Below are 12,339 nucleotides of genomic sequence, written 5' to 3'. Positions count from 1 at the left end.
TCACGAGTGCATAGAACACAGAACAAACTGTAGTATTTTAAATAATAAATAAATGGAGCTTTGTTCCTTGCTTGTGTTTTATGTTGGACAGCTCTCGAAAGTTTTGGCACACAGTGCCAAAAACGAAAACCAAGCGCAATTACTCGAAAGTAAAGTTAGCTTTTTCGACTTTCGTGGGATTTTGTGGTCGGAAAATGTTCGCCTATAATCCGAACACAGTTTAAATGTGCGAGGAACATAAAACAATGACAAAGTACGAATGCCTTTGGTCAATCAGAAAACAATAAGAGGCGACATAACTATCTTTGCTTACCTCTTTTTCTAACGAGACAGAGGGGTGTAGAAATTAAACATTCATTAGTGCATATAAACACAATTAAGTTGAAGAAGCTTACAAAGGCTTTTGGCCTGCTAAATGTTTTCCCATGCAAATTGAAATAGTTGGTGAAAATGTACTAAGTGGAAACATGTAATGGATGTGGGCGGTATGGTTGGGAAAACCCAAAACACCGACTAGATGGGGCAACGCAATGTAAATTTTGTCTGCTAGTTTCTGGGCGGAGGCAACTAACTGACTGCATTACACGGAATGCAAAAGGGAATATTTCAGTGCTGGCATCTGTTGATGTTTATTAATTGTCTTCAGTATTAAAGCAGGCAAATTACTTGGGGCAAACTTCGCTCGGTGCGCTCGGTGCTCAGTGAACAGAATAGTAGTGAAATCTGCAGGCAGCCAAAAAATATTGGTTTCTTTTGGCTTAGGTCGCTCGCTCCTTTTGCGTTTCTGCTCCAACAGCCACATTATGTGAACTCGGGTACTGGTCGGTCTGCTTATCGAATCGAATATTTTGTTTAATTGAAGTATTCGACATTCGCCACAGTTGACTGCACAAATCTAACGACGTTGGCTCGACCTCAACAATGGCCAAAATGCAGTGGGGATAGTTTGACGGGTTATTCGCTTGCTGTAATTGGATATTGGAAATCACTGCGGCGGTATGGCATTAAATTTATAAATATTGATGGAACTTCCTTCGTTGCCGGAGCTTATGTAATAAAGCCAGTGAATTCCTACTCGCTTGCCACTTTCCCGCTAAGTAGTTTACTCTGCTTTTGGCCATAATTGAAATGCCAATGCCGTAAAGTGTGAAGTGCTTACCCGCAACTTCCTTTCGGCATTTTGCGAGGGTATATTGCGACTGCGACTGGCTGGAAACAATTTCCATCACCCAACAGAGTTTTCCTCACAATCAATCAAATGTTTGACATATTTGGATATTCATGAATTTCTTATATATAGGAATTCAATATGCTTGAAAACTTCTGACAAGAAAGCATTTATTTATTTTTAATAGGAATTTAATGGATCGATGTATGTATAAGAAGTGTAGTGTTTACATTTAGGTTGAGATATACATTATTTACAAACAAATGAATTTTCCTTCAATTTAACTTGTAGTTATGGGCTATCTTTACTACCCATAAATTGTTTATATTATTTATTAAATTCATTTTTGTTTTTAGCAAGCTACGGATTGGTATCTATATCAAAATTTGAATTTAACAAAATCTCTTAAAAGGTATCTAATAGTCGATTAAATGGACTGTTTTTTTTAGGTGCGTTTGTATATGTTTGTACCCAGAACCCGACTGCATTATAAATTGCATTCATTGTCGCTGCATTTTGTGCTTCTGCCATCTTGCTCGTCTGTTGGTTTGTCTACCACCCCACCCGGTTTTCTCCCATTTTCCGCCACAGTTTTCCACGCTTTCTCTTCTCTCCCTTTTTGTATCGCATTGCAGTTGCATCAAGTAGAAAAAACCAATTTGCAGCTATCAAAACGAAGCTGTGAATGGAGCGGGCAAAGTGGCACCGATTGATCGATTTGTTGTGCGCTGATGTTTGCGGAGCATTTGAAGTTGCCGGGTGATGGCCATATAATTGCGTCCCGTAAATAGGATGCGATAATAAGGGGCGGAGAGCAGAGATTACCAGCTCCACTGACCCGGATTACGCCCACTTCCGTATCATCAGCCAGTCCTGTGTCCCATTGCTCCCTACTTGGCCCGAACTTATGACCGCATAAAGCTCAAAGACAAATGCCCAGATTCAAGTCGATAGCACTTGATTAACGTGTGTGATGGCTTGAGTGGATGGGTGGTTGGGGTGGCGGTGTGGCTGGCTGCCCGGATTACAGCCCAAACCCTCTGGAGAGCTATGTAAATGAGCACCCACGCACAGGGAAAGGTGCTAATGAAGGCGCCGAAGAAACCGCCAACGCCATCGCACAATCACGAAAGCAAATAAGCAAACAAGCCGCCAGGTGAGTCAGCCTTTTCAGGTGTTCCGGCTGTTTCGCCTGTTCGTATGTCGGGATGTTCAGGTGTTCAGGTGTTCAGCTGTTTCGCGGGCCTGAGAGTTTTGTTTGCCGTTTAGCTTATCGCTGCTTAGCTTAATTAAAGCGCTTGACGTTTCGCCAATTGCCAGTCGACTTTGATTTTTCGACCACTTTGCGGTGCGAGCATATCACATACGACAAAAAAAATCAAATGAAAATTAAATATAAGTTAAATACTTTTCTTAGCATTTAGAACAACATTCTACAAGATCAATAATACTTTTATAGATTTTCAAAGTGTCTTTGGATTTAATATCCTTTTAAAGAAGGAGAACATGGCTAGCTTATTAACATATAGGCATATGATGTATATTTCATATATATATTCCACTGATGAATATCAACATCCCTAGGTGTTGCGGGCTTAATTAGTTTCGCTAGGATGGAAACTCGTGGCTCGGCATTTATTTGTTTCACATTCATGGCATACTTTGCAGCGCGGCTGTCTATTTTGAAATGGAATTTTCATTCAGATGGTCGGGCATTGTTGATCTGAATGATGGAGCAGACTGACGTCCGTTTGGCCTCCTTTCGGCTTGGCTTTGTAATGCGGCCAGACAAATACGATGGGGCATTGAGTAGAGAGTATCATTAATAAAAATAATGCCACAAGAAGAATAGGGCTCATACAAAGCGGCAGCAACAAAAACAGCTTTGCCACTGGCTGTGTGTGGCATAACGTCTCTAATTGAATTTCTTATGGTCCATTAACTGTCAGGGCCGAAATCCTCCGGCCAAAACGACCAGAACCTGGGCCAAAAGAGCCCAACGAGCCAAAGGAGCCAATGGAGCCAAGGTGAAGCCACTGTTGGCGGGAGAACTGAATGAGTAAGCAAAGAAAAGCGTAAACGTGACAGTTTTTAACAATATTTAAGATGTCAGCATGATATATCGTTTAATTTATGTATTGCGGGTGTGCTTGGGTGTTTTAAGTGGGTGTATACTTATATTTTTCCCTGCTGATGGCTTCTCGTCAATGGAAGAGCAAGTGGAAAATTTAATAAAAACATTTTGCGAGCATTTCCAACGACGCTTTCCCAAGACAGACAGGGCTTAAATATGAAAATCTAATTAGAATGGTGGCGCAGGGGGTTTGGCAGCCAGGATGAGGATACGGATAAGGAACCGGAAAAGGAACAAGTCCTTGCATTCCATAATAATAAATAACATTAATCAGCAGATAAAACAAATAGGAAAAGGGACACACGGACCTTGTTTAGCTTCCGATTTGCATAGCTTGTGCAATATTTCCCATTTTCCAACAAGCGGAAACTGCAACGAAGGACTTGGCGAAACAACGATTGCAGAAACAGGAAAAATCGTAGCCAGGTGAAAAAGGCCGGTGAGGACTTTGGCCAGGACTTCCTCTTCCTGTTTATGCTGACTGAATTATTTATGCAAATATTCACCGGCTTGCGACCTTAAAGGCACTTTAATGCCATACCACCGACTCACAGTTCCCTTTATCCAATATTTGTGAATGAGTTTTAGCAAGTTTTACGCTCCAATGGCTTTGAATGGCCTGGGAAATGTTGAAGGCATTTTCATTTAAACTGCAGCTGGCCTAATCCTCACCAGGGCAACCATGTTTCGTGGTTTGCAGCGCATTTCCATTTTGGTTACCATTTCCTATTCCTATTCCCATTTTCATTTCCATTTCCATTGATTTTATTTCATTCCTTTTTTTCTCCACTCGTGGCTGGCCGGCGATAATGAAGCATTATGGCCAATTATGGAGAGGCAATCTGGTTGGCTGGCGGCGCTTTCCATTTACCTGTTTGCCAGCCGTTTTCCCCGCAGCTTACGTGGCGTATGCGTAATGCAATCGAGTCCAGTGTGTCAGACGCCGCATATTTGCAGACATCTTAGGCTGCGTACTACATAATTAGCTCTTCGCTGCAGGCTCATTTCGATTCCTCGTCGGACATGGCTTATTGCAAATCCCATCCCGTCCACCAGTTGCGCCTCCAGCCAGATCCAATTCCAGGCACGTCGCACTCCAACTCCCCGACTCCGCTGTTTGTTACACAATGTCAATGCCACATTCTTGACAGTCAGTGATGACTACCAACCCCATTTAAGGAACTATTAATGGTGGCTACTTATCCGCTGAAGTTGAAATTATATTATACTTATTAAGAATATCAAACATAATTAGTTACTACCAAAAAATATTATTTATTATCTAATATAGTACATTATATAACACAATAATAACCTTATTTAAAAAATATTATCATATAATATGGAAACCCTTAAAACTAATACAAAATATATTTGCTTCAGACATAAAAGTCTTTTTGATGCTGAGCATATATTTATAAAATATTATATTAAACATTCAATATGATACTTATTGCCTTCCACCCTTTCCTAGCTAGATGATCACACCGTGGCAGTGGACAGTTGACCCGTGGGAGAGGGAATTCTGCCCAGGGGCACAGTTAATAATAATTGCTGGCCTGGCACTGAACATGAACCTTCATCAGACGGCGGATTACTTGGGTGCCCGATTGCCAAAATTGTCACGTCGTCGCAAGTCTAGCGAAATAAATATATAAAGGTGTCAGCCCGGTCAGTGGCCCGGCCAATAAAGTAGAGTTTTAAAACGGAGCTCCCGGCGAGATGAGTTGTTTACCAACTTGATTTCTAATGAGGATTGGGGGCGACTTTAATAAATGGTTTGTCGTCCTGGGGTTTTTCCTACACGCCAGATGAAAGAGCATAGGGCAAAAGGTTAAATGTGTTGATTGTGCAGAATTGTTTGCGCCAACTTGGACTGGAACAAATGCAATTTGGCAGTGGCAATCAGCCATGAATTCAGCGAAAAGCATACGCACTTAATTAATTTCAATTAGCTACTCAAACAAAATCTCCATCCACGAGTTTCCATCTCATTTTGGCCAACTTCTTACTGACGCTTATTTTACTATTTTCCCCTGGAGAAAGAGGAATTAGAGCTTGTGTGTGTGGGCGAAACGACTCGGCTCTTTCATATACAAATTCTGCGAAGTGAAAGTAATTATTGAAGTAAATAGTTAATAAAGAATTTTAGCATAATGTTTGTGCGTTGGCTGGAAACGAAATTGTGGTCTGGTATTAAATTTACGTTTCCCGGAACTGCATGGCCATCTCATTTTGGCCAACTTCTTACTGACGCTTATTTTACTATTTTCCCCTGGAGAAAGAGGAATTAGAGCTTGTGTGTGTGGGCGAAACGACTCGGCTCTTTCATATACAAATTCTGCGAAGTGAAAGTAATTATTGAAGTAAATAGTTAATAAAGAATTTTAGCATAATGTTTGTGCGTTGGCTGGAAACGAAATTGTGGTCTGGTATTAAATTTACGTTTCCCGGAACTGCATAGAGTAAGAATGTTTTTGTTTAACAAAATAGTTAAGCTACTACATAGGTTATGATAAATAAATGGAATTTACTATGTTAAAAAATGTTGTAACAGAAAAATGTTTCCATCACCCTGGGCTTTGTTCGATTTAGTGTATATGTGTGTAACTCTTTACTCATAAATTATGTGCACATATACATATACATATACTTGTTTAATATTTAAATGATTTTTGTTTTCGTTCGAGCAGCAATGTGCATATTTTGGAGAAAGCACTTTTCGTGGAGGGCTCACAAGTGTACATATTTGAATGCCGACATGGTTGTGTCTGCTGATGCCTCGGCTCGACTCTCGCAGGTCTCCGAGGACTCACAGGACTGCCAGGACTCTGCGTCCTGGCTTATTTTTATGTGCAAACAAATAACTCTGTGGCTGCAGACTCAGCTCCCCTTCCGGAGCCCAAGCCCCACACTTTCCACTGACTTTCTTCTCCGTTACAAGTGCAATAAACTTGCCACTGACTTTGATTGACAGCCTTGGGGTTTCAGCCATCCAAAGGCTCCAAAGGCGGCAACAAAAATTGGCATTTTCATTCAATTTAAATGCATTAAATAAATACCTGTATCAGCAACGCAAGGAATGTGTACTCGAATTCGAATCAAATTTCAATGAACAACGTGAAGGTGGAATTCCATATAGAATACATAAAAGCTGGTGATATTTTTCAAATTCAATTTGAAATTAATGGATATTTCTGTTTTTTTTTCATTTCATTTTACACCAAAATATGTCTGGCAGTGGCTTGCCTAAAAATATACAATATATATTAGTTTGCATGGAGTCAATTCAACCAACCACGTTTATAATCATCAACCAAAGAACAAAGGATACAAAGGATAATTATAAATGGTCTCTTGACGCAACTCTAATTTTATTCACATCACACGCGGCATCATAATCACTTTTCAGCTAGAAATTCTTGCAGCAGACCTGATGTTAATATGCAAATTATAATTAGAACTGCACAACCGCCCAGAGCCCCACAAATATATCAAAATTCAGGAATAACTGAAACGGAGCTGAAATTGCATGTTTACGTTATGCAAATTGTGCTGTTTAATGCCAAAGCAGCTCCAACTTGCTAGAATATGCAACAAATGTTGTGTAATTTTCCCTGTTTGCACGTAAATAGGTAGAAAGATGATACCGGCTGCATTGATCAGCTGCAGTAGATATCCAATTTTATGGTTAAAATATGAAAATTCTGACTTGAAATGGACTGCGCGTTCTAATAAAAATGGGCGTTTTAATTACTCATATGGTTTATGGAGCGTCAAATTGAATTTCCCATAGTTCATCCTGGGCTCTACTGTTATTCGATTTAAATAAAGATTAATGGCAGAGCTACTCCTCTGGGTGCGACTGATATTATTTATTGTCGAGTCAGAGGATTTGTGTGAATTGTGCAGCATTTTGATTAGCTGGCTAACATGACCCTCTCTCTGTCTATCTGCCATCTTTTGTCAACTAAGTAATAAGTAAGTGAGTTTTGATATATGGAAAATAGTTAATTAAGATAGGGCTTCAATCTATTATGTCATTTACGGAGATTTTATTAAGATATTAAAATAGAGAGAACTATTTTTTTCTACATTTTACTGCTTGCTGTAAATCAACTTATATGTTTAAATATTTCTTTGTCATAAGCGAACATTTGAAGTCTTTTGAGTGTATTTCGTGAGTGCGATTTGCTCCGTCAAGTTGACACTCTATTAAATTAGCCGCATATTATGGCAAAAGGGGGCTGTGTGCGGGGAATTGCGATTGCAGCAATAAATTTGCCAAGTCCGCAGGCCGAGCTCAACTCGAAAACAATTGCAATCGCATCAAGAGTTACTCAAAGTTCGGAAAGTTGGTCAAGCGTTTTGCAAATAATTTCCCGCTCGACCCACGAAGGCCATTCATCTGCGGCCAGGTCAACGGGCTTATTACCTATTCAACTTATTCAAGTTATTCAAGTTTTGGCCCGGACTTTATTCAGGCCCGATGCGCAGAAAAGTTTCCATTAAGCGGTCTAGGGTTTGGTAAGTGTTCTAATTGTTCGAATGCGAATGTTACAAATTTTTACCATCGAGTTTTCGCCGCGTGCTTCAAATGGATTCTTTTTTGAAATTTTAGCACAGCAAAAGTTGGCCGCAATTGTAATTAAGAATTGAAAGGTTGAAGGTTATTCCGCAAATAATATCTGCAATATGCATGTAAATGGAATGAAATGTTTTATTATTGGATTTTAGAATCTAATTACCTAATCGGTAAGTCATTGAAGATTATATTTTAAAAAGATTTGTATTAACGAGAATTCAATTAAGAGCAATAATTGGCTGATTGGAGTAAAGGAAAAGTTAATAATTAAATAATATCTGCAAATTTAAAGTCAACTGTGGAATACGTGGACGTGGCAATCTATTCGCAAGCGGATTGTAATTTGCGCGGCATTTATTTAATTTATGCAAACAATTAATTATGTAGCTGCACGTTTGCAATTTCATTAAATGCGCGTTTATTAATGTCAACAACAACAACAACAACAACTGCGATCCAGCAACGTGAGCAACTGGAGAGCGCATAATTAATGCCATAAAATGTGAATAATTTCCAAATCTAGGGGGCAAATTCTGCCACCGAATGGGGCCGCGATTTGGGGCATGGGCGTGGCCGGGTAGGGTCGGGTCAGGTGAGTGGGTAATAAATTCCCCAAGGCATATGTAGCTTGTTTTTGTATCCCTGCAGCTGTTTCTCTTTGTGTGCGTGTGTGTGTGTCTTTTTTATGATGATGTTTTTATTATTTGATCAACGCACTGTTACCCATGCGGCAACTTAATTTGATCTGCTTAAATTATTTTATTTTACAATGTGTCTTGGTTACTTAAGACTAACAGATTTTTAATCCTAAAAATGATAGGGAGAATTATAATAGTTGATATAACATAGTAATTATTATTTATTTGATTATTCTAATGAATTTTAAAACTAAGACTTTCTAGGTCAAAACCAGGTTAGGGAGGTCATGAGGGTGGTGTCGCTTGAGTCTTCTTTTGACTCTAGTCCGAGGGTCAGCATTGACCACAGCTGCAGTTCCTAGCTTCCTTGCTAGGCTGTTGGGGTGTACATTAAGCCTTTCCATATATTTTTGGGCGATGTTCTGGAGCTTGTCTCCTAATTTGGGCACCTTGAGGTCGCGTTCGATGTCTCTTGTTCTCATATACCAAGGAGCCCCCGAAATTCTTCTTAAGGTCTTCGCCTGTAAGATCCGGATCTTATTAAGGTGACTCTTCGCAGCAATGCCGTATACCTGCAGGCCGTAGAACAGGCAGGGGGCCAATATGGACTTGTAAATATTGACCTTGCAGCCAAGCGACAGTTTGTTGCGTGGTGCAATGAGCCAAGACATCCGAGCAACCTTGGTCCTGAACGCTTGCTGAATATTTGTGATGTGCCTGCTGAAGGTGAGCTTCCTATCGAGGGTAATACCAAGGTATTTATAAGCCTGATGGTGTCTGATCAGTCTCCCATTCAGACTGACACCCGGACAGCTACCTGTTCGGTTGGCGAACGTCACATTGGCACACTTCTCAGCGTTGATGCGCACATTCCAGTTCTCAGCCCATTGCTGGAATGCATCCAGGTATTCCTGTAGACCAGAAGTGGCAGCCAGGATACTTTTACTTTTCGTGAGCACAGCAGTATCGTCAGCGTAGGTGGCTATGAGCACATCTTCTTCGTCTACCTCTGTGACTGGTGTGTGAGTAGGCATGTCCGAAGCAAAAACTGAGTATAGGGTTGGGCCAAGAACGCTTCCTTGAGGAACTCCAGCTGCAATTGGCTTGATTGATGATTTGTACCCATCAACAGAGACGTGGAATGTGCGTTCTTCCAGGAAACTTTTAACAACCAAATATAGCTGCGGCGGGAACAGCCTCTTCGCTTTGTACAGGAGCCCAGGGTGCCAGACTCTGTCAAATGCCTGTTGAATATCAAGAAAGGCACCTACTGCGTACTCCTTGTTTTCCATAGCTTCCAGAGCAAAGTTCACTACTCTATGTAGTTGCTCAGGAGTACCGTGCTGCAACCGGAAGCCAAACTGAAATTTGGGAATCGCTTTGGTAACATCCTTGCATGTGAGCAGCCTGTTTAGGATCAGCCTCTCCATAATTTTACCCAGAGATGGGAGTAAGCTGATGGGCCTGTACGAGTCAACGTCTGTCGGTGTTTTTCCAGTCTTATGGATCATAATTATGCTCGCCGATTTCCAAGCTTTCGGAAAGTAGCCAACATCAAGAACGCTGTTGAATATTAAGGCAAGGAACTGCAATGCTTGATCTGGGAGAAGTCTAATGGTTCTATTATCAAGAAGATCTTCTCCAGGAGCTTTCTTAAGTGGCAGCTTGGCTATTAAATTCTTCACTTCTTCCAGTGTGACAGCACTCGGAGGCAGGCTCATTTGAAAGGGCGATTCCAAGTATTCTTCAACCTGACGACAGAGACTTTCCGGTGCATAGTTATAGGGTGTAAAACGTTGCTCAAGGTTGTTAGCGAACACTTCAGTTTTTTCCAAGCTAGTGCGACACCAGCCACCAGACGGATTTTTGATTGCTGATTTTGGGGTGGGCTGAGCTTTGAACCGTTTCGTGATACGCCACAGTGAGTAATTTGTGCTCGCGTCAGCACCCAAGTTATCCAAGAAGGTATCTATTTGGGCCTGCTTTCTTCGAGCAAGGGCCTTATGCAGGCAGTTGGCCAGTCTACTGTGGATCTGTTGCATGCGGGGATCACCTGTTCTAGCATATTCTTTTCGAACTCTTCGTTTTAGCCTGAGCAGTGCCAATATACTGGGAGGAAGTTGAAGTGGTCTGGAGGCCTCTACTTCATGCCGATTTCTCGGTGCAGCAAGCTGAGCAGCCTCACTTAGTTTGCTCATGAAAAGGCTTGTGGCATTATCAATGTCCACCGCCTCCAGAATTTGCATATTTACCTCACTCAGCTGTTCAAGATGGGTTTTGAATATGTTTATGTCAGCATTATGGGCAAGTAGTCGTACGCGTTGTGGTTTCTTTAACGGCGTAGCGTGCAATACAGCCAGAATAGGAAGATGGTCCGACGAGAGTTCCTGGAGAGTTTGTACATCTAGCCTGCCCATGCCGTACCCACAGGTTATAAAAAAATCAAGGGCTGATGGTGTTAACAAAGGGTTGTTAGAGTAGAAAGTGGGTTCGCCCGTAGCCAGAACTTGGTATTGCCCATGTGCAATGACTTCTTGCAACATTTTACCTCTAGGACAGGATCTTGGGTTCCCCCACCATGCATGTTTGGCATTGTAATCACCACCAGCAATAAATTTGTTGCCTAACGCAGCAAACATGGATTTGAAGTCATCTACTATCCATCTTTCTGCTGGAGGTAGATAAACAGCAGCTACAGTGACGGTCCCAACCGATGTTTGCAGGTGCACTCTCGCTATCTGCCTGTCATTAGTAGAGATAGGTGTCAGAGGGCTGTGACAAAGTCTAGATTTTATGATGACTGCAGAGCCACCTCTACTGTTACCACTGGGGTGGTGGGCGTGATACATAAGATACCCTGGGAGATAGATGCGCTGACCAACTCGCATGTGTGTTTCCGTGGTAAGCATTACGTCTATATCGTGATCGCTGAGGAATATCCGAAGCTCCTCAGAGCCCCTTGTTAATCCGCGAGCGTTCCACAATCCGATTTTTAAGGTTGGTTGAGTCATTTAGGAATACGTGTAATTAGAACCTGAACCAGTTCTCTGAAAGCTTTATTAGCCTCTACAGTTTCGTGTATAAGCTTAAATAGTTCGTCCATTCTCGTATTGATGGCCCGAATGGAGTTGTCTAACGTCATAAATTTATTGTTAAGGCTATTGTCCGACGTTGGTATAACTTCAGCCTGCACAGTAGCACGAGCCCTAGATTGAGTCGTGTTGCGTCGAGCAATATCAGCATAAGAGATGTTGGTTCTTAATGCCTCAGCTGGTATGTAACCGCTTGAAGAACGTTGTGGAGGTTTGAGTGTGGCAATATTATTAGTCATCGGTAGCCTGGACCTTGGTTTTAGCTTCTTGGCTTTCTCTGCTCTGACAGGGCAGCTTTTGTCTGTCGAGACATGATCACCGCCACAATTTATACACAGACATACGTCACTTATGCACAAAGCGGACCCGGTCATATGGGGACCACTACATTTACCACAAATAGGATCCTGGGCGCAATAGTTCTTAGAGTGTCCAAAAATTTGGCATCTTTGACATTGTAGCAGTTCTTTTCTACGTGTAGCGCGCTCAACAGTGACTCTGTATCTGCCAAGTCGAGTTATCTTAAGAGACTCTTTAACATTCGGGCCTTGTTTAAGATTAATATAAAACAAATTTTGTCTAGTTTTGAAGTTTTTTGTAGCTTCATTATCATCTTCGTTTACCTGAATGTTCTTCCAGTCAGACTTTCTGGGGCAATAGATATTAAGGACCTCATAGCCGTGATCACTAAATGCTTGTTCTATCTGCGAACTAGGAACATT

General features: G+C 41.4%; 1 annotated feature.

The window, feature by feature from the left end:
- Positions 1–8,566: 8,566 nt before the first annotated feature.
- Positions 8,567–12,339: part of a mobile genetic element that runs on past the window's edge.

This window comes from Drosophila melanogaster, chromosome 2R (assembly GCF_000001215.4).
Source record: "Drosophila melanogaster chromosome 2R".
NCBI lineage: Eukaryota > Metazoa > Arthropoda > Insecta > Diptera > Drosophilidae > Drosophila > Drosophila melanogaster.
This window is presented reverse-complemented; position numbering and strand designations above follow the sequence as displayed.